The 25,422-nt window shown below is 41.8% G+C and overlaps 1 long non-coding RNA gene across 1 annotated transcript in view; it reads left to right on the top strand.

Moving 5' to 3' along the window:
- Positions 1 to 6: 6 nt before the first annotated feature.
- Positions 7 to 25,422, top strand: part of LOC102369596 — a 72,670-nt gene continuing 47,254 nt past the window's right edge. The window contains exons 1-2 of the long non-coding RNA XR_322785.3: positions 7 to 196; positions 6,352 to 6,371. This is a non-coding gene — a long non-coding RNA (uncharacterized LOC102369596). The remainder of the gene's footprint in view (positions 197 to 6,351; positions 6,372 to 25,422) is intronic.

Genomic DNA, 25,422 nt, shown 5'->3' with positions numbered 1-25,422 from the left:
TAAAGTACGGCAGCTGATCTGTGAGGAAGAGCAGAAAGCTCTCCACCTGGTGGACCTCCAAGAAGCAGTGGCCACTGCTCATGTGACTGAGGTGCTGGCTGATATCAATGTCCACATGGCAAAGCTGATGACCGAGATGGTAGAGATTCAGAGGCAGCTGAACATCTTCAGTGAGCTAGCCTTGCTCAAGCCTGAGGTAACAACTAAGAACAGCTGTGGTTCTGGCAGGAGGCAGCAAAGCATTGTGATAGATTCAAAAAAGGAGTCTTTCCTATTACATATGCCAGTGTTAAAAATGTCTATAAATGCCACTGAATGCCCAAGGTGGTAAGCCAAGATGTGAGTAATAATACATGATGGGTTGTGTGGTTACATTAGATACCCACATGCTCTAAACGGTTAAGAGGAGCACAAAGCCAAATGTCTTTAACAACTTAATAGTGGCTTTCTGGTGTGCCGCAGCTCCAAGTCTCTAAGTCTGCTGCAGCTTTACAAGCCATCAAGGAGCGTTTTAACATTCTTGTAATATGGCTGATTAAGTAGATGCCTGTGGGGTTACCACAGAGCCCTGACCAGCCAGAGTTCTGACCTGAATCCCTTCTTTTGGGATACCCGTTTTGCAAAATGAGACCATTGTAGATATACATTTGCATTCATGTTGAAAACAAAGCCTCTAAGTCAGTGGCATTCCCTGTTTTGTTCAGAACTCACATGTAGATCTCGCAGGGTTTGTGTTCCTATTTAAGCTACATCTTACCCTTCCTGGGTCTTGGGTAGAGTGAGTATAGCGTAGACCAGAGAAGCAGTCTCCATGTTCCTGATATGCATAACATACCTGACGGAGGGACTGAGCCATGGAATTTGGGTTCGTTGCACATTGTGAAGTCACCAGGACTGAACTGTCATTATGTTGTAGTTCTTTGTAGAACAGGTAGGCATATTAATGCTACAATACAATATAATTGTATATCTGAAAACTCGCAAGGAAGAGTCGGTCTAAAGGATCTAGGTCTCCTTTCATACTGGTGTAAATCTAGAATAAAGTGAGAAGAAAATTGGGCCCAAGGAGTTCATAGCTAAATAAATTGGGGTGACTAAAAAAATTCCAGATTTCATAAATCTGAGCATGTGACGAGAGATCCATTACCAAACTCTGAAGACTCCAGCCTCATAATACTAAAATTCATGGTAGACTCACTATGCTGGATAACAGGACCAAATAACAGAGAATGGTCATTGCTAGTAAAACAAAGCAATACTTCACAAAAGCAAAAAGACTTCACACTATATACTTTTTTCAAGGAGCAGTGAAAAGAGAGGGCTTTAACCACTGAACCAACTTGACTTATAATAATCATACTGCCCAAGTCTTATACAGGAAAGGTTGTATTTCCATTGTTCATCCTGAAGAGAATAACATTTTTCTTTAAACCTGGTGTGTGTGTGTGTACGTGTGTGTGTTATAATTGTATTTTAATTATAATATTATAATACACACACACACACTACCTCCTTTCCCAAACACACCAACTTTACACTTAGTTTGCTTTCCTCTCCTCTCCTAGAATTTGTTTACTTAGTGAGGAAAATGTCATACATCTCCCTCTCCTCTCTGCTGTTTGCTGCTTTTCTCATATCAACTAAACTATCCAATAGTCAGAGTGTGGGTTTGTATAAGCAACTACCCAAAATTCATCTAAAGCCAGACCCCTTAGTACGTTCACGTGTACTACAAATATTAAATGACAACTGGTATTTCTCTTTCTAGTCTTATAGTCCTGATCTGAATCCAGAAGCACAAAGATTTAAAAGACAACTCATTATGTGAGAGAGGGGAGAAGCATGTCTACACATTAAAAAAAACAAACCTGAAGCAGTATATTTTTTGATCTGTATAAAAAGATCAAAAAGCCCAAAGTGGGTTTTTTGTTCACATTTTTTCCCCCAAAACCAATTTGCGTGTCCCTTGTTGATAACTTTTCCCACTAAATTTATGTTTTCCTCTGTCTTTTTCACAGTAAAGGCTTCATGAAACTCTCGCTGTTTGTAGGTTTAGTATTCATTGCAAGATGACCTGGTCAGACCGTGTAATGATATGGTAAATTGGTATACATGAGCCAGTTCAAGGCTTCAGTGTTCTGAGTTCCTGAGTAATAATTTAAACCAGCATTAATTGCATCAAATACATGTTTACTTGTTGAAGTATCTATGATTCCATTGCAGGATCTTGTTTTTATTACAGTATTGATTTTAGGACCCCAAATAAGATCAGAGTGCCATTGTGCTATGCACTGTAGGGACACTTGAGAAAATGGTCCCTGTACCAAAGTGCTTGAACACCTTTTTAAGGCTCATGTGCTTGATGTCTGGTTCTTCAATCAATATAAGTATTCTTTTAAACTGACTTCATAGACAATAGGTGACATTCAGCCCAAATGAAACTGCAGCTATTTCACTGGAGTTACAGCAGGGAAAACTCAAGTTGGAAAGATCCCCAACAGGTATGCACTGCAGCTTAAACATTTTTAATACTCTGGGGATAGATTAATTCTGCTCAATATCTTTTGATTCACCTGCAACATAAAGGGAACTGCAGACACTTTTATAGATAGATTGAAATGCAATTGAGTCACTATTGATATCTCTGTAGTCTTTGCTCAGTTACTGTTTTGCAGCTGCTTTTTCCATTATTCAGTGAGTTGCCACAGAAATCCCTTTGACTGTGGTACCATGAGGAGATTGTTTCTCCAGCCATAAGAGGAATAGTGTTAAATCTTGATCACAGCTAATTCTATACTAGTATAGAGAGATTCTGCACTTGAAGGGAAGTCCTTAAATGAGAGTTTGTACAGCAAGCAGCTGTGTCAGCTGATAAGCAAGGTGTCCCAGTTTCACTTATGAAGCTTCCTATACTTTTTGAACCAGACTTTGGAGACCTTCTGTGAAACACAATGGATCCCTGGTCCATGACAGTACAAATAATTAAGAAATGAATGGAACTGCCTTGAATTTTATGCATTCCAGGTGTGCAGAGTGGACTGGTTTCTCTGTTACACTAACATCTCTTTGCACCATCTAAACAACATAAAGGAACTATCTCAGCTGGTATAGAGCAAGACCTGGACATGGCAGGTTGATAAGGTGATCTGCAAAATGGGACTGGAGTGAGCTGCTCTTCCACTGTTCTCTTCTTCCTGGGAACTGTGGGGAAAGAAATGTGCAGTAGGGAGTTAAGAGGACCACTGCGGGTACTCTAACTCTGCAGTACCCTGGCAAATTTGGGCAACTCCAGGATATAGGTAACTCAGAGGAGACTAAGTTACCTTTTGCCTAAGAACACGCGTGTAAAAAGCAGATGTAAAATGGTGACATTCAAATTTGGTAGTTCATGTGCGGGCCGGGAGCGGTCCGAGGCTTTCGGGGGCGCGCGGCGGACTGTGGCCAGCAGCCCTGGCACATGGGTCGGGGAATGCAGGCTGGCGGACTAGAATTAGGCACGGACACGTAGTGGTTGATTAAAGATTATTTTACTTACACCGTAGATGGTCGCGGTGCAGGCAGAAGAAAACTTCACTTACATTGCAGTTACAAAACTCGTACGAACAAGACCCGTAGAAAAACTCGAGCCTCTTGAAATAACTCGGAAAGAGCTCTGGATATATATATATATACACACACACACACACACACACACACACACACACACACACACACACACACACACACACACACACACACACACACACGCACACAAAGTTTGCTAGGCTCCGTGGAATGAAAGCGCGCAGGGAAGGGTACGTCGAGGGATTAGGCGGCGACGGGGAGAGATTCTTAGTAGTTGATCAGGCTACCAGTCGGTCCGAGATTTACGTAGAAATCCACGAGGTGATCATGGACTCCTTGCCGGAATTCTCTCGGATTTCTCCCAGAATTCTCGGAATCGGGATTCTCAGGATCCTCCTGAGATTCTCGGAGATCTCCAACTTGGACGGAAACCACTCAAGCCTCTTATACGGCTAGCAAGCCAATTGCTAGCCGCCACGTGGGAATAATTTAGAGCTGGCCAATAGTGGGGAACAAATTTGCATGCAAATGGCGGGAACTCCTTTGCACTGGGGTTTTCTCTTTGCAACTGAGAATTGCACCGTGCAAAGAAAGCTCCTCGTGGCGGGAAGTAATTCTGCAGTGCCGAAGCACATACAAAATCATACCCTTGGGTTATGACAGTTCACACTTGCTTTTTATAGTTGTCTGCAACTAAAGAAGGTGTAAGGCAGTGGTGCATCAAAGCCAGTGAGCCAAACTTTGATGTTGGCTACAATTTTGTAACCCTGTTGAAGTGAATCAGCTTACACAGCCTTATCAGGGGCAGAAACAAAGGAGAAAACCAGTACCTGCTTAAACTCCAGGGACTCCAGTACAGTTACACCAGCAATTAAGCTGCCCCATTGTGTTCCAGAAATTTACATTTGGATTCCCTTATGCTACAACATGACTTTTGCCAATGCTGTGACTGAGTTTACCTATGACACTCCATGCCTAAATGTAGAAGTGAAAGTGAACTGCCCCACTTTTCCTTTTGAATACTCAAATTCTACTGAAGTTTTGTGGTTGGGGTTTTTTTTGTTCATTCTTGAGTCTCTTTAAATGAATAAACCTGTCTATGTGACAACTGTAACCCAAACATTTGTCTCATTTTGTTAGTACAAAATAGCATAAAAGTGAAATTGACTGTAAACCTGATTCTGATTGTCCTTATGTGGCTGTAAAATTGGAGTACCTAGAAGACAAACAGCTAGGAGACTGAACTATAAACAAAAAATAAGGTGATAGTCTCTTTCTTATCTAAGCAGAGAGAAATAAAAGGAAAAGAGAAACTGCATAAAAACTGAAAAGTAATTAGATTTTTAGAATTCTCTCACTTACAAATCTAAAGTGGGATTTGTTATTTAGGAAAAGGAATTTGCATGTTTTTTGCTTTTTAGACTAGTTTCAAGTCTGATCACTTTTTAGACTAGTTTTAAGTCTGATCACTGAACTTTTCCCTCATTGGAATTGGACGGCTGATTGATATACATGTCAATGTCAAGTGCAGAGAGAACTGCCAAAGTCTGCATCAGCAATCCAGTGATCAGTTGGTGACATTAAATAGATACAGATGGCAGATAGTAGGGAGAGCAACCAAATCCAGCCAGGATTCACTTTACCATAATGAAATTCAGCGGGATTCACCTTGCCACAGTAGAGAATTGTGACTTTATTGGGGGGGATGAGCAGTAGGGGTGTTCCACACAGTCTCTGCTTAAGAATGGGCATTTGCATATAAAGACCAAAATTATCTAGAAATAGATCCACCTAAATATAATACCAATCATTTTTATCCATGAAGTGTCAGCTGTCCTATACATTCTTTGCCTTCAACATCTGTGGACGTACTGAGGTTTTATCTATGCTGTATGCAGGTTTAGTTGCCTAGTTATGTAAAGCATATTAAATTGCATAACTGCTTCAGTTAATATATTGTTTCCTATCAGACTGTTCAAGTAATCAGAAATCAAAGTCTGCTTTCCACAGTGCTCTTTCTCATGCCTTTCTCTAGGAGAGTTCAGTGGGGCTGAGGAGGAAGGAGGTGGCGTGTATGTCCCCATTGCAGTATTCCCACACTCTACATAGGATCTGTGATTGCAGTTGCAGTGTCCTTTGCTGTATAAAACATCTGATGTAGATAGTCTGAATGCTTTGTACAAAATGAATAGCTGTAATGAAAAGTGATTCTCTTCTTAAACCACATTAAGTTCTCTGTATTTCTTATCATACCACTGTGTGTAAGATGACAATTGAGTCCAATGTGTTTTGCAGTCTATGCAGCTATTTAACCTCCACTGCATGAAGAAATGTAGACTGAGATACTAGCTGTCATTAGGTCCTTGTGCAATTTATACACCACCTGCTTCCATTCACATTGGGTATCTGATCCTACTCTCCCTGTAGCAAGTGACAAGATGGCATTAGTATTCTCTGTTGCTATAAATGAGGTGAATTGGGGATAAAGGGTGTTAAAGCATTTCTCCTGTTGGAAAGTGACTTGATTGTTTATTGTTGAGCTGCCTATGCCAAATAGTAAAAATTGACCTGTTCTTATTGGCCTTTGGTCAAGTTGAGCTTCTAATTCATACTGTACCTCACCAAATAGAAATATATGCACTCTCCTACATTTAAAGACAGCGTGCGCTGGATCTGCCATAATACATAGCTTACTAAAATGTCTGTGTGTGTTTGGGGAAGGAAAAAAATCCAAGGTTTTAAAGTGCTGAACCTAACACTCAGTTTTGTTTCTTTCTTTTCCTGCAGAGCAGAGATGAAGACCACAGGTAAGAGTGTATTTTCACTTGCAGTCACAGCTTTTCTATAATGCTTAACATTTTATTGAAAATGCCTTTTTTTTTCTCTTTTACATGAGAAATAGTGGGGTGGAGGCTGTATACAAGCATACCTTTTAACTGCATTTAAAGGGGAGGGGGAGCTATAGCTTGAGAGCATACACCAACTGTTACCTTATATGTCTGCATGATCCTGTAGTGATACATGTTGGTTAAATTGCTGAAACCTTAAGCCAGAATGAAACTGGGTTAAAGTTGAAATAGCTTTGCTACACTTGTATCACCATAGAAGCCCTGGGATGTAACAGTTGGATCATAACGGCTTGTAGCAGCATCTTTGGACAGAGATGTAACAGGGCAGGGCAGCAGCTCTGTGCTCTGAGCAATGGCTCACTGCATGGGGCAGTGGCTGCTGGACTGCACAGTGGTGGCAGTGATTAGCTGCTAGTTACAGCAGCAGTAACTTTTTCTGCTCCCCTCTTAGTTATGCTTCTGTTTTGATATTGATGCAGTTTGATATTGATGCAGTTGTTCCTTCTGTCTGTATCCCAGGTGGATGAATGCTGGAAACTACAGTCTGGGGGCTCCTATACACATGCAGAGAGGCTGCTCTATCATGCTGTAATTACAGCACATCAAAGCAGATTCAATTAATTGAGTCTGCTGGAGTGTGATAATACTGTGCTCCAGCAGACTCTAGCATCATGTGTATTAGTGTCCCCGTGCTGACAAATGGTGGCGGAGCGAGTCAAACTAAAGCTGGTTTGATGAGCTTTAGTTCAAAGCGCCCAGCCACCATTTTTCAGTATGGGGATGCTGATGCACGTGACACTCCAGGCACTTCTAATTAGCGCAGTTCTTGGAGCTGCGCTAGTTCAAGCGCCCTGCTTCCCGGAGCACGTCTATAAATGCCCTGGAGTTCTAAGCTTGACTATGCCACTGCCTGTTCTTGGAGTCTCAGACCAGCAGAGACTCCCTATGCCTGAAGAAGGGTGTCTGTGCCAAAAAGCTTGCCAAGAACTTTTTTCCGACTACTCAGTTGGTCTAATAAAAGATATCACATTGACTCAAAAAACCTTGCTTGTTCTTAGACAATGCACTTCAGTCATAATGCTCAGAATTCAGTACCTAAAACCCTAATTAGGTGGCTTGATAATCAGGATACTCAGCACCCACAGCTTCCATTAGCTCAGTGTTTGGGAATCAGTTTTAATATAATATTATTTTGTTCCCATGGAACAAATTTAGGCTGGAAATTGGAACAACAGCACAGGGGTGAAGTGCTGAAACAATAAGAATAGTGGAGAGAGAAACTTGAAGAGGTTTCAAGGTGGATCTAGACCAGTTGATGAAAGGTATTATATGATGTGGTTGCCTACCTTTCCTATCTTCTGTTCCTAAGTCTGGGGAAGGATGACATTTTATTGAAGTTCAGTGGCTCTAAAAGAAGTGATCATTACTGGGCCTGCCAGTTCCTTTGCAATGTAAACTTACCACTATAGCAAACCTCTCCGTTTTTAAAAAATAGGCACCTGATCCTATACTGCTTGCACTGTTAGAACTTCTACTACATCAAAGCAAGTTCTGTTACATAAGAAATAGTGGGTGGGCCTTATGTGGAACACTTCAAAAGCAAGTTATAAAATCCAAACCGTAACTATGTCTGCATCTGTGGTGGTCTTTCCTTGAATTATGAAAAAAAACTGAAGAACCTGTACACTGCTGCCCTTGACAGCAGGGAATCCTGTAAGCCATAAATACTGTACTGCTTAGAAATTCCAAAGTTGGATGTGGGCTTGTGCTTTTCAAGTGCAGAAATCAGCTTGCGGTCATAAAATTCCAAGTAGCCCTGGGGTGTGGAATGGATTTAATAGACAGCCTCCAAAAGCGTTGTGGCATATGGGTTCCTTTTGGTTTATATTATTGCCTTAAATTCTTCCGTGTGTATGGGTGAACAGGGAGCATGGGAACAAATGATTGCTGACTGTGTGGTTACCATTACGTTGTTTAATTCTTCTGTTCACGTCTACATACACCTGCTACTTAAAGTGAGACCATGCATGTATACAGAAAGTTAAAACCAGGAATCATGGGTGATTGGGAATGGGATTATGTGAATTATTCCAGAGGATAGGGATTGCTCAAATGGGTCAGGCAATAGTCCTTGTAGTCTGTTAGCACTGCTTTAATTTTAGCCAATGTCCACTGTTTCAGAGTAGGATACAAGAAATCCTGAAGAAGAGAACTGTGGAATGATATGCCCATTTTCCTGCCAGACGGAATGTATCCCTAACCCCCATTAAAGGTTGAATTATGTCCAAAAGCATAAGGCTTTTATAGTCCTCTAAAATTCATAGTTATTTTTGTAACCCCTCCTGTCATAAATGAATATTTCTGTTTCTGTGAAAGTGGCCAAAATTCTTCCTGCATTGGTTGCCTCCGGTTAACTAAACTATTGAAATCTGATTAAACTAAGCCTGTTCTGGACTCTCTCATAAATTTGTGGTATATTGCACTTCCTTATTCTCTTCTTGCAAAAAGCAAAATTATGTACAGTTCTTCTGCAGGGCTGCATCTGGGGAATCTGTGTGGGCGATGTCTAAGGGAATCCTGTTTTCTTGACTCGCTGTATTTAAATGACAATGGTTAGTGCAGGCTGACAAACTGAATGGCTTGTCCTAATTCTTCCTCTTCTCACATTCCCTCTGGAATCTTTCATGCCCATATGTTGTTCTGCATTAAAACTGTCTATCTTAATTCTGAATGGGGCACAAGGCATTCCTCAGCCCTTTTAAGGAAACTGCTGTTTTACCAACTGCCAGTCCAGTGACAGCCCTGAGGGTATATAATCTGCAAAAGACATGTTTATTCTACATATAGAGGATCCTAAATGAGAACTGGCTTTGTAGCTGGACTGAATTGGACAGTGTGGTAAGAATGAGCCAATTATGATAACAGGATGACAGGAAAAGTGGATCTTTGTGTTCTGTTAGTGTGCGACTTCTGGTCTGCCTGCAGATGGTTTAATGTCTTTTCAAAAGGACATTAGCCAAGAGGTAACAAACGGGTGCTAACTTGTTAGAAGCCAGTGATGGAGTGCTGCTTCCATAGACCTGCCCTGATGTACTCATTGATACTAATTAGTTTGTTTATGGTGTGCTTCTGTCTGACTCAATCTGTTCTAATTAACAATTCAGTGCAGACTGTTACTAAACTTCTGAAGTTTCAGTCATTCTGACATGCTTTTCAACATCCCTTGAAATCAAGTACACCTAGTTAACAAAGGTGCCAGTAACAGTGCAGTATAGGAATGTACTGCAATTGTAAGAGGGATATGGGGAAAGGTGACAAGGCTTCTGTGAGAGTATTGTTAAAAATACATGTAACACTAAGAACTGCTGTTCTAGTTCTTCCACCGGTTTGATTTGTTGACCATGTGCCTGATACTAGACTGTTCCATACTGTCTTGCTCAGCGTGGTAGTAACACAGAACACTACAGGTGAAATTCTGTGGTGCACAGACAGCAGAGAAGGTCCAAAGATGGAGAAGTCTTCAGTAGCAGAATAGCACAGACTGCTCTATTGACTGTTTAATAATAATAAACCCCATAATTTAAATGCAGCAGCAGCTTCAGACAGAATTTCCACCGAGAGCTGTAGGGTCCAATTTGCCATTTAGCACAAGGAACCTTCTCCATAGGTTGAGGCAGTTGACCACAAGACCACCTATGCTGGCAGAGGAAGGAGTGGCAACGAAGTGACCTTCCAGCTCTCCCTGTACCCTTGAAGCAGACCTGATTTAGGAGAGTATTGTTGATCTTAGTCCAGCAGACGCCTTTGGGGAATTGTAGACTTGAGGATGGGCTTTGCTACCATTGCTTCATTGTGGCTGTGCTAGGGTGAATAAAAGCCAAATATGCAGCCCTTTGCTTTGTCACCTCTTTTCTGTGGGACAGACTCCAACTTCCTAAAGGCTGAGTGTCCTAACCTGCCAAAGAGGTGAAAGAGACAACAGCATAGCTGTAGGACTGTTGGAGACTCCATGTAGCTATATGTCTAGAGGCCTTAATAACTTATTAAATTTGCCTGTCTCGGGTACATTGTGTGCTTTGGATTGAAGTCCTTAAATAACGGGTGGTTTTGTGGGTGTTAAGAATTCCATAGTATTTTCTGTGAGTGTAGGAATTTACCAAAATTCTCCTGTTGCTTTTTCCACAGCCCTGGGTCTGCACTTTACTATGCTGTATTTTTTAAGAATATGAAGCACTTTTTGTGATGAAAGTCTTGATGAAAATGTGAAATGTAAAATGTGGTTTTTTTTCTGGTCTACATGATGGGCACAGACCCTCATTTACCTTCAATCTGCTTTGCTGCTACAAATTATATCACAGCAGTGCTTCCTTTTGCCAGTTCATCTTCTGTGTAGGTAATGCTAATATATTGGGCATTCCAGATGCAATGTTCACTTGCTGTAGCAAAGATTTAGGACTTTCTATATTGCTCATTTCTTAGGACTTGGATTCTAACCCTAGGTTATTCCAAACAGCAGTGACTGAAATCCCTGACAGAACTGAATGGACTGGTGTAAATCAGACAAATGAATCTTAAACACTAATGCAGTAGTGCACGTGTTGTATGGAGCCTACATGTAGCTTGCTATGCTCTACTGATATTGGACTGTAATTCTCTCCTGCACTTTTATGGTCCCAGATTCCTTTTGCTGCACCATTTACAAAGACCCTTCAATTTTATGCATCAAGGACAAGTTGTATTGCTAAAATAACTTCCAGAAGTGACTTTGGGCACCCATTCAGCCCCATAGCCTTTGGGGAGCCTGCCTTACTAAAGCTGTTCTGTGACAGTGAAAATATTACCAGGATCCAAGCAGAAGAATAAATTATAAACGGATAATCTGCTCACCTTACACAGACCAATGCAGAGTTAATAACTTGGCTTCCCACTAGGGAGTAGTTGCCCATTGTCTTTCCATCTGGCCTTCTTCTGTTTCTGTTTGATTAGAACTGATTTGAGTGGGGGCGTATTGATGTGCATGGAAATGGAGGTTTAACTAGTGCTTAGTCGTTTTTTAAAAGGGGTTTTTGCAAAGGGCAGATTTGAAAAGTGGATGCTTAAACAAAAGAGCCACTTACTTTAAGCAGCAATTTTCCAGCTTTCTCTACTGTTCCTGGTTGGTTGGTTGTTTTTTTTTTTGGTTTTTTTTTAATCTAGACTAGGCTGCTTATCATCTTCCTGCCTGATCTACAAATGAGATGTTATGACAGTTTTACACAGTATAAAAACTTGTCAGCCCAAACACAAAATCTTCTTGTCCACCCTTCCCACAAAAAAACAAATGGTATTTTACTTGACTATCAGTCGTATTTGTATCAGCCTTTATACTCAGAGCTAACAGGTTCCTTCAAAATAAGCCAGCCTTGCTTTTGTAATATAACTCTAGTACAAAAGAGACAGTAGTTGATTTGAAACTACAACAATAATAACCTTTAAGTTCACAGTTGCTAGAATATATAACCCTAGCACATCCCGTTCAGGCATCTCTCTCTGCAGAAAGAGCCCCAGTTACACTGGAAAATTATTGCTTCTCTCTTACAGAACTGATCACCTTCTAGGGCCTGATTCTCTTCACCCTATGGCAAGATCGGTGCAATTCTCAATGAAATAGTAGCTTCTGTGTTAACTAGCTCCGTGGAGAGGGTTGGCAAAGAAAATAGTGCCAGTATCTTGTTTCTGGAAGGATTTGTTTTGTTGTGTCTTTTTTAATCTCTTTGGCCATGGATGGATGGATGGACAGACAGACTGTTTGGAGTACTCAGAATACTATAAACAGCAAGGGTGCAGATGTACATGGCCAGATAAATGCTTCGAAGTGACTGCAGCATTTTAGATATGAAAGAAGAAGGTCACGTTTGAAATGCTCCCTGAAACATCACCCTGTAGTGGAGCAGGACAGGGGATCGCTTAGTCCTCCAGTATCCCAGTGCTCTGCTCTCACCCCTATCTCCTTCTGGGAAGCAAGGGGGAATGTAAGGGAGCCAGGCAGACATTTCAGTGAACACTCAGCTGTCCTTCAGGACATGCTGGGATTTCTGCTGGCCCCCTTGGCTTAAGAGCACTACCATGTCATGCCTTCATAGCTGTTTTGAAGTGGGGGCATTTTTGCACAGTGCTGAAGCCCTCCCAAAGTGGAGGGAGATTTGGAGTGCTTCAAATGCATGTCTGTCCATACCCTCTGTCAGACCCAAAGGGCACCACATGACGCGACTGGTGCATCTCCAGTTAGTTCACTGCACTCCGAGCAGCATCCCTATTGCATCTCTTTTTTTCTGTGGTGTTCTGAATTTGTTGCTTGTTTGTTGTATTACTTTAATTTCTATGTACTTATGAGGAAACCCAGGCATCTGTTCGTGATTGTAGGGAAGCAGAGAAATGTGAAAGATGAGACATTCATTATTCTGAGAGACATCCAGATATCCATATTAACACGACATGTGAAGAAACTCAGCTGTCACATGTTAGCACAGAGTAAGCTGGACATATTTATTTCCCCTTGTCACCCTTTCCTTCAGCAAGATGAGAGCTGGGGCTGCTGTGTATGAGCTCTGCCTGTCACCAACAAAAGCCACACAGTAATTGATTTTTAGTTAACAGCTTGATAATCACAACTCCGTCTCTCTTTTGTAAGCTTCACCATGCTTCTGAGAAAATCTTGTCCGGGACGGAACATGTAAATGGTCCCTCTGTAATCTCTTATTACATCTGTTTCATGATACTAAGTTAATTCTTAATGGCTCAGGTTTAGGAACAATCTTGTTCATAAATCCTGCTTTCATTTCCTACTGACATCTTTAATGACTAGGCACCAGTACCACATCTCTTTAAACATGCCTTGTAACTTTAGTATTGCTTTATTGGGGGGTGAGGAGGAAGATTAGTTTTTTTTAAATGAGCAGGTGCTGATAATTAAAGGATAATTTTATTTATATCATCTGCACATTACAAAGTAGGGTGAGCAACATTATAGCCATTTGATAGATGGGGAAGCTGAAGCAAAGAGGTTTTCCAAAGATTGCAGTTGTGTGGTGGAAATAGGATGTGGGAGTTCCTGGCTCCAAGTCCTGGACTCAAATCAGTACCCCTTCCCAGTTTCCTATTTGTTCTCCTTTATTATGGTTCAGTATCAGCCTCAAAAAGAAGAGAGATTGCCAATATCTTGTCTGATTAGTCTTCCTTCTTCAACAGAGGGCTCCATTATCATTTGTCTTGCATTGCAAGTCAGTGCAGAGCTGCATTGGATCAGCAGGCAACCTAGGAGCCTTTGTACAGTTACTTTAAGGAAAAATAACACCTTCCAGAGCTACCAGTCATTCAGTGGGAACCTACCTGTTCCCATTACTCCATGCCTTTGAGGGTTGCAGCAAATATCCTTTGTGTATTGTGCCAAAGGATATTTGGTATCCTTTGGCACTGATAGGTATGGAAAAGAAAAGGCTATGCAGTCTTCATCCTCCTTTTTGGGAGGAGGAGTGGGGAGGGGTCTGCTGGTGTTTGTTTTCTCTAATCACAAAGAGCAGTTTCAGAATTTGGGAAACCAAAATTACTGCAATTGTGGCCTGTGCTCACCCTTCTGTAGTGGTCAGTCATTATCTGACTTGGAGATTTCCTCTATAAGCAATATCAGCAAAGGCTGGTGGTGGGGAAAAAAAGGAAGGGAAGAAGTTTTGGTGTTTGGCAGCTTTGCCTGTTCGTGGATATTGCAGGCTGGTTTCTTTGAAGAGATCACTGTCCTGTCCTGTCTAGAGCTTACAAGCATGTTATTTGTAAAAGAGATTGCACACCCTAGAAAAGAGTTTTTCCAAAGTCTCTAGAGCTGGTACCGGCACGAAGGACCCTGCAAATCAATGTAGTAAATCCCTTTTGGTGGCATTGGCATTCAACTCTGTTGTCTTGCGATAGGAATATTTTGTCATGCTAAAAAGCTCGACACTATACTTAACAGCACGCTGAGACTCATAACACACTGTATAACTTATACAGATGTGCTTCCTGTAGTCTCAGGCATTAGACCAAGTGATATAAGAAGACAAATCCTAACATCATTACTGGCAATAGTGGCAAGAGATGATGAAAATCACCTGCTCCATCAACTGTTAACTGAAGACCTGAACAGATGGAGGTTTAAGAGGCCTAAAAGTCATAAACTTTTTGCACACAAAGCCCACAAGCTCCTGGAGGAGATTGAGGTTGAGGTTGTCAAACCACACCTATGGCAGCAACAGAGTGGGCTGACCTCTGGGAGAGGTCAGGCCTATTTCTACAGCATTTTATACCAACACCAAAAAAGTCCCACATTGGGTACAACTTCAATATAGAAGCATGGGTCACGCTGAATAGACTGAGGTATGGATACAGAGGCTTCAAAACAACACTTCACAAGATGAACATTTTGGACAGCCCCCTGTGTGAATGCAATGTCCAACAAACAGCAGAGCACAGCACTTATCAAAATGTGTAATCTTAACAAATGCCCAGACAGGGTAGATGGAATCTGCACACTGAACAAAACCAGACAGTGGCTTATAGATTTGGAAGTTGATATCTGATACTATATGAAAGAAAAGAGAGTGAATGATAAGGAAAATGGCAGGAATCAGTGAGTTACTTTCTTAGCCCGATTTAAAAGTAGCAATTTATAGAAGAACCAAAATATAGTATTCTTTTATCAGCCAGTTAACCTAAGGACTCTTAGCTTTGGCCAATCTTTGTTCCATTATATTTTAATTTTAATAGCTGAGTAGAGGTCTTATCTATAGATGAATAGTCATTTCCTTTCGGGAATAGCCTATATGTAAGTAAAAACTAAGATCTAGATTCACCTCACCTGAGGAAGGACACTTTGTGCCTGAAAGCTTGTCTAACTTCTCTCCTAACTATGTTATGTAGATACCAACTTGCTATTTAGATGCCTACTTTCAGTTTAGGATCCTTATTTGCCATTGACTTCTATGTCAAATTAGGCACCTGAATAAAATAATACCATTTTAATTTGGCTCTTAAATCCTATCTTACCTTCATGGAGAAATAGCGCAATTGCTGACACAAAAGCCATATTCAGTTTTCTATTTTTAATTTTGTTTCTTGCCACAACCAGGACTGACTTGCAGATACATATATTTTCAGGAGTTGGGGCCCATTTTGCCTAACAACAAGTTCTCTGCCATTACAGGGGTCTAAGGCATCTGTGGCTCCCTTGGTCTCTGCTGCACATTGTATTTTTTGAGACTTTTGTACTGAAGTTTCAAAGTTTGCTATTCAGCGTTAGAGGGTGGTCTGTGACTTGTGATATGAAGGGAGAACCAGCGTGGATGTTCCTGCAGCCCTTTTGAACTTACCTTCTATTATACCATTGTCTGACACTGCAAAGAACTGTGTTCGATGATCCAATTGGTCCCTGCTGTGTTTCTGTGTTTCTTCAGGAGCAAAGAGTTTTCATTTTTCTGATGCTGGTCAGTCCACTTTGCACTTACCAACCATGCTCAGTTTGCTACAGCTTCTAAAGTAGGGGCAGGAGATTTCAAGAGGGAGATGGTTGTATCCGCATGCTTTATTTCTTTAATGTTCTTTTAATGTGCATGGTTTTAGCCAGGTGGCTATTCCCTTATATGGAGTGCCTTTTTAAAATAATTGTCAGGGTAGCTACAACCCAGGTCAATCTAAATTGTATTTATTTTCTTAGCCTCTTTTAAAACAATAGAAGAGAAAAGTTTTTTGATTTAATTCCCCATTTTAAACCTTCTTCATGCAGATTTCAATCTTTTCCACCCCTGCTGGTATCATACAGGTTATAATAAAATTTCATATTCATTTTTATGTCCAGACCAGGTGGTGGACTTGGTAGAGAGCAGAAATGAAATCATGTGCATCTAATCTTGACTTTAAAAAAAAAGCCTTCAATCTGGTATCCCACGATCAGCTCTTGGCTAAACTGGCTAACTGTGGCCTTGACATCACCACGATCTGCTGGCTGGGGAACTGGCTCCACGGTAGGACCCAGAGGGTGGTGGTTGACGGGAGCCAATTGTCTTGGTGCACTATGACCAGTAGGGTCCCACAAGGCTCTGTCCTAGGGCCTATACTATTTAACATCTTCATCAATGATGTGGACATTGGTGTCAGAAGCGGACTGGCCAAGTTTGCTGATGACACCAAACTCTGGGGTAAAGCATCCACACCTGAGGATAGGAGGGTGATCCAGGAGGATCTGGACAGACTCATGAAATGGGCGGACAAGAACCTGATGGTGTTCAACACCGAAAAATGCAAGGTTCTCCTCCTTGGGAGGAAAAACCTGCAGCATGCTTATAGGCTCGGTAGTGCTATGCTGGTTAGCACTACATATGAAAGGGACTTGGGGGTCATGGTTGACCACAAGATGAACATGAGCCTTCAGTGTGATGCTGCGGCTAGTAAAGCAAGCAAAACGCTGGCTTGCATCCATAGATGCTTCTCAAGCAAATCCCGGGACGTCATTCTCCCGCTGTACTCGGCCTTGGTGAGGCCGCAGCTGGAGTATTGCATCCAGTTTTGGGCTCCACAATTTAAAAATGATGTGGAGAAGCTTGAGAGGGTGCAGAGGAGAGCCACGCACATGATCAGAGGTCAGGAAAACAGACCTTTATGATGAGAGGCTGAGAGCCATGGCCTGGAAAAGCACAGGCTCAGGGATCATCTGGTGGCCATCTGAAGTTTATCAGGGGTGCTTATCAGGATCTGGAGGAACGTCTGTTCACCAGAGCCCCCACAAGGGATGACAAGATCGAACAGTCACAAACTCCACTGTGACCGATTCAGACTGGACATAAGAAAGAACTTCTTTACTGTCCGAGCCCCCAAGGTTTGGAATAGACTGCCGCCGGAGGTGGTTCAAGCACCCACTTTGAATGCTTTCAAGACACATTTAGATGCTTATCTTGCTGGGATCCTATGATCCCTGCTGACTTCCTGCCCCTGGGGCAGGGGGCTGGACTCTGATCCTCCGGGGTCCCTTCCAGCCCAAATGTCTATGAAATCTATAATCTGTATAGGCATGTAAACTGTGGTATCTTTGCCATGGCTTTGCCCATGATTTCATCCTCTCGGCAGACCTTTGTAGAAACTTAGGTGACTTAATTTGTCCCATAATGATATGCAATTTGGCAGTTTTTGATATATAGTCTGATAGAAGATGGGATTGTATTTTAATGCCTAGAGATTTGTTTCTTGTTAGATTCTACCAAATTGCTTTTCGTTCTAAACAATGTAGATGCAAATATTAGGACTCCAGCCACAACTACTTTGTGTTGCTCCAGTGATCCAAACAATCTATAAATCCCTGAAGGCTTTCCCCTATATTAGATATCCTCAAGTGGTATGCAGGGCTGAGATAGTCCCAAAGCTGTCAGATCATGCAGATGGCTCGAAACCAGCTTTGTGCCCCTATAAGTGTTGGATTGGAGGTCCTGAAACTACCTTTTGGTAAGAGCAGGGCCAGAAGGTTACTGCTGTGTCATTATTTTAAAATGGATGTATTCCCTTCATATGGGAAAATTAATAAATAAAATACAGCATAAAAAACGGTGAAATGGTTACTGACTAAATTACTGTTTCCTTACAACTGGCACCTTTTTTTTCCTCTGCTACCTAGTCTTAGTTGGCAAAGATTTTTAAAATCCTGGTAGTAATTTGTAATATGTCTCTTGGAGCACATATGCAGCTCAGCTTGAGAGACTGCGTGTGGATGCTGACAGGTAGTCTTAGAATAGCAGCCAAGAAGAAAGTTTGTCCTTTTTCAAAGCTGCGGTGATTTATCTGTCATCCCAAGGGACAGAGAGGGTTAGGTGTGCTGAGAATCCCATGAAGAAATAGCAGTAAAAGCTCACAAAGGTCCATTGGCCCTAATCTTTTGTACTAATCTGAACATAATTTCCTGTCGGCCACAAGAAATTTTGCTCTTACCTCAGCCTCTCAAGAAATGGAGTATTTGTGCTTGCCTTTCCAGTTGCATTTCTGTTTTTATACAACTGCCTTCCCAGAGGCTGAATGGTCAGTGGCAAAGGAAAGGCCATGTGTTATCTCTTTGATATATAATTTTCTTCTTCTTCTCCTCTCTTCTTCCCAAGAATTGTGTTTCAGATGTGTCATATTAAGCAGAGGCAGTGTGACAGAACTTAATGGGCTGGCCAGGAACTCTCAGCAGTAGGAAAGCTCTTCCAGTTAATCAGCATAGCTGAGATCTGTCCTGGTTCTTGTTCACATGTCCACTTTAAAGGACTTCAGCCAGCACCTGCAAAAGTAACTGTTTAACGAATGCAGACATGGGAGAAAATTGGGATGATGTGCTTTCAGTTGGAAATGCCTGGATATGCCCATATTCTTAGCAGATGAGTTGCTTAGAAATGTTGCCTTTTTGCTGAACAGTAGTAGTATCTGTGGCTTTCAGTCGATACCTATTCAGGTATTTTACTGATGTAACTTGCTTGCTTATAATATGTGCATGACTCTAGTTTCTATAAGCAAAATGGCAACAGGTTAAAGTCCCAGACAGAAATATCAGGTAAGACCATTGCCCTGTCATGAAGAGTTGAAGTCCTGAGCTTTTTCCTTTATCTTGTCACCCAAGTCACACTGCATTAATACAGCCGTTTTCTTGTTTCTTGGACTTTTGTTACCTGTTAAGTGAACCTGGGGGATCTCTCCTCCTTTTTTGTAGGTCCTGTGCAAATACAAAGTAAACTTGAGTAGTTTCAATACCCTGTTCAACTGTTTCTGGGTCCGCTTTTTTAACTCTGTGGAACGTTCCCCCCTACTTCCATCCTTGTTTATTGGTGACCATTTATGGTTAAATTGCTAATACCTTGTGGCAGACTAGTACTTAGGAAAATGGGGGGAGGACAATGAACCTAATAGATTATCTTAAGCCTCTTTTCAGCACAAGACTCTTCTTTAAAATATATTTTCTGTTCTTTTTTCCAGTCCTGGGTCTCTAGGGTTAGGGATTCTGTCACTTTATTCCCTGTGGGAGCATATTTCACAGTCTTTTACTGTACAGCTGTTATTGGTAGGAAGCTTTTTGTTGTTGGATCTAAATTTCTTTGCTTCATCCCACTGCTTCTTTTACACCATTTTCTTGAACAACACTAAAAATTCCTCATCTTGCTGTTTACTCCTTCCAAATATTTGTAGATGTCACATACTCTGCCTCTGCTCTTACTAGTCAAGCTCTGTGCCTTTACAGCTTATATTTCTTTTGTATTAAGGAATACAAATCAGACTGATCAAATGCGTTTCAGTGCAAGATGTTGTGTAGACATAAAGTGCATTTGTACACATGCTTGTGCTGCAGTGCCAGGTGCTTTTAAAAGGGCCCGGCACTGCGGTGCATACATTTGTATAAATGGCGAAATGCACGTGAGCGCTGAGAAAATGGCAGCGGCGCGCTTTTGAACTAAAACGCATGAAAGTGTTTTAGCTCAAAAGTGCACTGCCGCCACTTTCTGTACGCTGATGTGCATTTCGCTACTTATACAGCTGCACACGGTGGATCTCCAGCGTGTTGCAGCACAAAAATATATGCGTATAAATACTGAAAGTGCCAGAAACCTTGTTATTCCAAGGGGTTTAACAGAATTAGGGAGTTCCAGATTGTTAAAGGGAATGGCTAATATCACTTTGTTTAAACTAAAAAAACAACTCTATCTCACCTATTCTCAAACATATTAAAGCAAGAATATAGGTAATGACACTACAGACCCTTCCAAAACACCAAGCAGCAAATCATTAGAGACCAAAATGTTGCTCCTGTTCTACTGCAGCACTCAAAATCTCAGTATGTCCCTTAAAGTCTCCAAATGTAATCCCCACTTCCAGTTCTCTGGGCGCCAATGGAAGCTAATACTTGGCTGTTGTTTAGTGCTTCTTATGTCCAAGGTGGTAAAGTGTTACGCCCACTGTGGGAACTGGGGCTTGGAAAAGTTAAGATGAACATTTTTCAAAAGTGGGCAGAAATTTTGGCTGGCCATTCCAGGTCAGGTTTCCTTGTTTTTTCAAAGGTGGCGAGCTCCCACCTTGACTTCAACTAGAAATATGAAAGCTCGGCACGTGGAAACCTGGGCTCAAGACATCTCATATTTGGCATGTTGGAGATGCTTCAAATTAGAAAGTATTGTTGACATTTTTTTCCTCTAAGCAATTTAGTCCAGGCTAGACAAGTGAGTCTGTGGGCCAGGTCTTTTGATTTTTTTTATATTTTAATCCTGTGCCCTGTCCACTAGACTGCAAAATCTTTTGTGTACAGTAGTTTGTTCCACGTAATCAGCTTTTATATAAAAAGAAACATAGCGAGAAGTCACTTATTGCAGTCAAAGGTTAAGGGCAATGACGTGTTTGGACGCTCTGTGGGGTGAATTGGTGGGGGAGAGAGGAATCAGGGAGCACTTCCCACCTGCCTAGAGCAGCAGGCACCCTGCAGCTGTCTCTCTGTGTGCATTCCCGCTCATTGTCCATCTTTTCCCTTTCTCGTTGGGATTCCCAAATGTTTTCCTCTTATGGGAAGAAACTACAACCACAGCTGCTTTGTTCTTCCTCCACACACACCACCCCCTCCACTGAAAAAGTGCTACTGCTCATCCAATGGCAGGGGCAGGCCAGTTGTTAATATGGTAACAAGGGAAGAGTGAGGAAAGCAGCTTAATTCTAGAGCTGATAATTAACTGGGGGGGATAATTGTAGCAGGAGGAAAACTCTTGGTAATTATAGGAGAACAGCACAGATGAAAAGGCAGGACACAGATGCTGTCAGTATGGTGTGCCTTGCTGTAGCCATTGAGGTCCCCCTGGGCTGGGAAGTGTTGTGAAGTGGGACATGGTGAGAGTCCTTCCTGAGGAGGCTTTACTCGGGGAGGTGTCAGAGGAACCGAACCCAGGAGGGAAGCAGTGAGAAAATCCTTGGAGAAGAGGAACTACATAAATTAAATACTGTGCGGAGTCCAAAATACTTTTGCAGTTGCTAACCCAAATTCCATTTCCCGTTAGCACCCCAGTAGGAATCTAGCATAAAGCTGTTGCCTTCAGTGCAGGGTTTACATCAGTATTGTGCAATGGTTAGGAGTTAATTTGAGGCAGTCAATATACATGTGGATAGGTTATTAAATACAACCATTTCTAAGTCAGATTATGGCAATCAGCCTTTTGGAAAATATCACTTTAAAAGGGAGCTTCTACTGCCTGTAAGTTATGTTGGCTTTGGCGATAGCTTTATTCTTGTTTGAAAGACAGCATACAGAAACCCCCTAGCCTCTGCAATGAAGCATTAGTTTAGTGCCGACTCAGAAGGTGGCTCATGGCTCCTTCTGATATACCATGGTTGTATCTGCTTCACCTGCTTCACCTGCTTGGAAATCTCTTACACGATGTGACTGGGCCTTACTCTGTGTAGCTTATGAGTAGGGGTCCTGGTTTTCTCCGAATTAAAAAAAATTCCTAGTTTTTGGTTTACAAAAAATTAACCCCAAATCCACAGGGGGGGGGCGGTGTATGTATATGTGTGTGTGTGTGTGTGTGTGTGTGTGTATATAGGTGTTTCATTTTAATCACGGAAAAAATTGGCAATTTAGGGTTGCTTTTTTAATATGAAAATTGGGGATTTTTTTTTTTTTTAATTGGAGAAAACCAGAATCCCTGCTTATGAGATCAGACAGTATCCTGTAGAGAAGTGTCTTAGTTTCTTGGGAAGAGTTTTGTTATCCTCCACTTCTGTGCCCTCCAGGCCGCAGACTAGATGGCTTGTGACAATAAAGGTTGTGAGGGGTGGAGAGACTGTTCCCAGGAGAAGGATATTCAGTAATGCAGTGACCTACTTCTTACCAAACTGCTGGGATGTTTGCAGCTACCCTGTTAAAGACAAAGTCTCCCAAAATCATTGTGGCTCCAAATAGCATGAACTTCCCATTTTTTCCCCCATCTTGGAGTTATGCCATTTAATAAGCTGCTGTTGGAGTTTGGAGAGAAGCAATTAATACTGGAGTTGGGGTGTTTGAGTGACACAATAATTATTCTGGAAAATGTAATTTTCCCTGCATATTAGAGATGGGATTATTTCAAGGAGATCTCATTAATGTGCTGTTCTCCAACAAAGAGCCCAGTAACCTCTCTCTTAATAAGATTAGTGGGGTCATAATGCAAAAGGCTGTTAGTATGATATTTTCAGGCTTTTGTTCTAAAGAAATAAATTATCTTCCGCTGCCTAGCAAGGGCATAAAGTAGTAGATTTCATTTAGAGGGATGGGATGGTGATTTGACATTCACTGCTTTCCTGATAACTAGTCAATAATCAATACCCAGTTTTCTAAATCTGTGCAAGCAGAGTAGAAGCAGTGGAGCTAGAAGTGCATGCAGTTTAGTGGCTAGCACTGAGGCTGTCATGTAGAAAATCACAAAGAGAAGGGTAACAACATCATATCACAGGTGAGAAAACTGATTTTGCCCTGTACATGGGTGTGTACTTTAAACATGTCACTCGTCAAGGCCAAAAGGAAAAATAATGCAATGATCAAGGCACAAGATAAGGAATGATCAAATGAGCATTTTATCTGCATGGGTCAGGATAGATAGGATGCACCATGTGCTAAGCATGTGGGATCGAAAAGATGTACAAGAATTAGCCATGGCTTGGATGGAAGGACCTAAAGGTAGATCTAAGTTTGATGTCTATGTATATAAACTTCAGCAACAGTCAGTGTGGTGGTGGTGTCCAAGAAAGGAGGTAGCGGGGAAATTTGCTGAGGGGATGAGAATGGCTCTGTTTTAACCATGTTGGTTTTTGAGCTTGAGTCAATTAGTTACCCTTGAGGCAGTGTTAGAGAAAGAGGCTGATATTTTGATTTGGACATGGTCAGGTCTGAAAGAGGTAGATCTTGGATTTATCTACATGAAGCTTGAAACTGAAATTGTATTAGCAAAGAAGAGTATCCAGAAGCAAGTGGTGGTTGAAGAGAAGGCTACTGAGGACAGATCCCCAATTGTAAAAGGGATCCTCTGAAAGATATGCAGGAGGACTGATTAGACAGGTAGGAAAAAGTGGAGTCAGAAGTCAAAGAAGGATAAGAATTGGAACTTGGTCAGGCATGCAAATGCAGCTGACAGATCAGTCAAGCTGAAGATGGGGTTCTGAGCTTTTCCTAGAAAAGCTGGCAAGGATCAACAGACTGCTGGCTGGAAAGAATCAACAGCCGGCTGAACTAGCAAGACATTTCAGTAGACTACAGGGATCCACTACAAGAGTCAGAAGCCAGCTGGAGAGGGTCTGGGATGAAATGGGTGTTTTTTCAATAAGTTTAAAGAATGAAGGGAGATAGAGTAGTAAAGGGATATCAGCTTTTAAAGCTTTTTAAAAGCTGCTTTAGCCTAACTAAGGTTGCTTATTGCCTCCATTCCATAACATGTCTTTTGTCAAGTATCCAGGTTGTAGCTGTATCGGTCTAGAGGCAAAAGGAATTGGAACTCGTGGTAGAGGTGATATCTTTTATTAGACCAACTAGATTTTTATTAAAAAAAAAAAAAAAAAAAAAAAGAATTTTTTGCAAAAATCTAGTTGGTTTAATAAAAGATATCACCTCTACCACAAGTTCTGATAACATACCTTTTGCACTTCGGATAATTTGCAGCAATAAAAGTTAAGGATACAATGCATTAGATTTATGGAGGTTGATTCAGATCTGTGGTAATGAGATACTTTAGAGATATACAAGGCAGCAATTTTTGTGTGAAGTAGTACCTACTTTTAATGGTTTTCTGATTGTTTGTATGCATATATATGAGAGTAGGAGCCTTGTAATTGTGCGACTGTGCCTTTTTCACCCATCCTCTGCCCAGTAATCTCCCTCATGAATTATAGTAACATGTCAAATCCTTGTCATTATATGCCCTAATTTAAATCGTATTATTCTACTGCTTGCTTTATTATGATGACTAGAGAGATCCTGAGAATGCAGTCCCATTTTGACAAGCACTATACAAACTTCACTAGACACTATACAGACTTGGTGTATGAGGCCTTCCCTGCTCCCACAAAGCTTACAGTTTAAGTTTACCACTGACAGATTACACCCTAGGGTACTCAAGCTGGCAGGTGTCATAGTCCAACCATTGGCAAAAATATTTGAAAACTCGTGGCGCTCTGGTGAAGTACCTGAAGACTGGAAGAAGGTCAGTATGGTACCCATCTTCAAGAAAGGGTGGAAAGTAGATCCCGGGAATTACAGGCCAATCAGTTTGACCTCAATCCCTGGTAAGATTCTTGAGAAAATTATCTAGGAAACCCTTCTGGATAAGCTGGCTGAAGGCAACATCCTGAGGGATAGCCAGCACGGGTTTGTCGCGGGTAGGTCTTGCCTGGCCAATCTCATCTCCTTCTACGACCAGGTGATGTATCACCTGGACAAGGGAGAAGAGATTGATGTCATATATCTGGACTTTAAAAAAGCCTTTGATCTGGTGTCCCATGACCACCTCATGGAAAAATTGGCAAACTGTGGCCTTGGCTACACCACAGTCCGATGGCTGGGAAATTGGCTCCGAGGTCAGACCCAGAGAGTAGTGGTCGATGGCAGTGAATCGTTATGGTGCTCCGTGACCAGTGGCATCCCCCAAGGCTCTGTCCTTGGACCGGTTCTCTTCAACATCTTTATCAACGATGTGGACATTGGTGTCAGAAGCGCACTGGCTAAGTTCACCGATGACACTTGTGCGGGCCGGGAGCGACCCGAGCCCTTTTCGCGCTGCACGCGGGCTGTGGCCAGCAGCCCGGGCACGCCGGGACGGAGAGGGAAGGCCTTCGAGCTGGAATTAGGCACAGACGCGTAGCGGTAGTTTAAAAGATTGTTTACTTACACCGAGATGGCAGTGGTGTAGGCTGGAAAACTTGCTTAAGTTGCGGTTACAGAGAGAAAAGAAAACAAAACTCGAACCTGCAGGGCACGAGGGTACGTCGC

This window comes from Alligator sinensis, unplaced genomic scaffold, assembly GCF_000455745.1.
Source record: "Alligator sinensis unplaced genomic scaffold, ASM45574v1 scaffold442_1, whole genome shotgun sequence".
Taxonomy (NCBI): Eukaryota; Metazoa; Chordata; order Crocodylia; family Alligatoridae; genus Alligator; species Alligator sinensis.
Note: the sequence above shows the minus strand (reverse complement) of the source record. Positions and strands in the feature narration are given on the sequence as shown.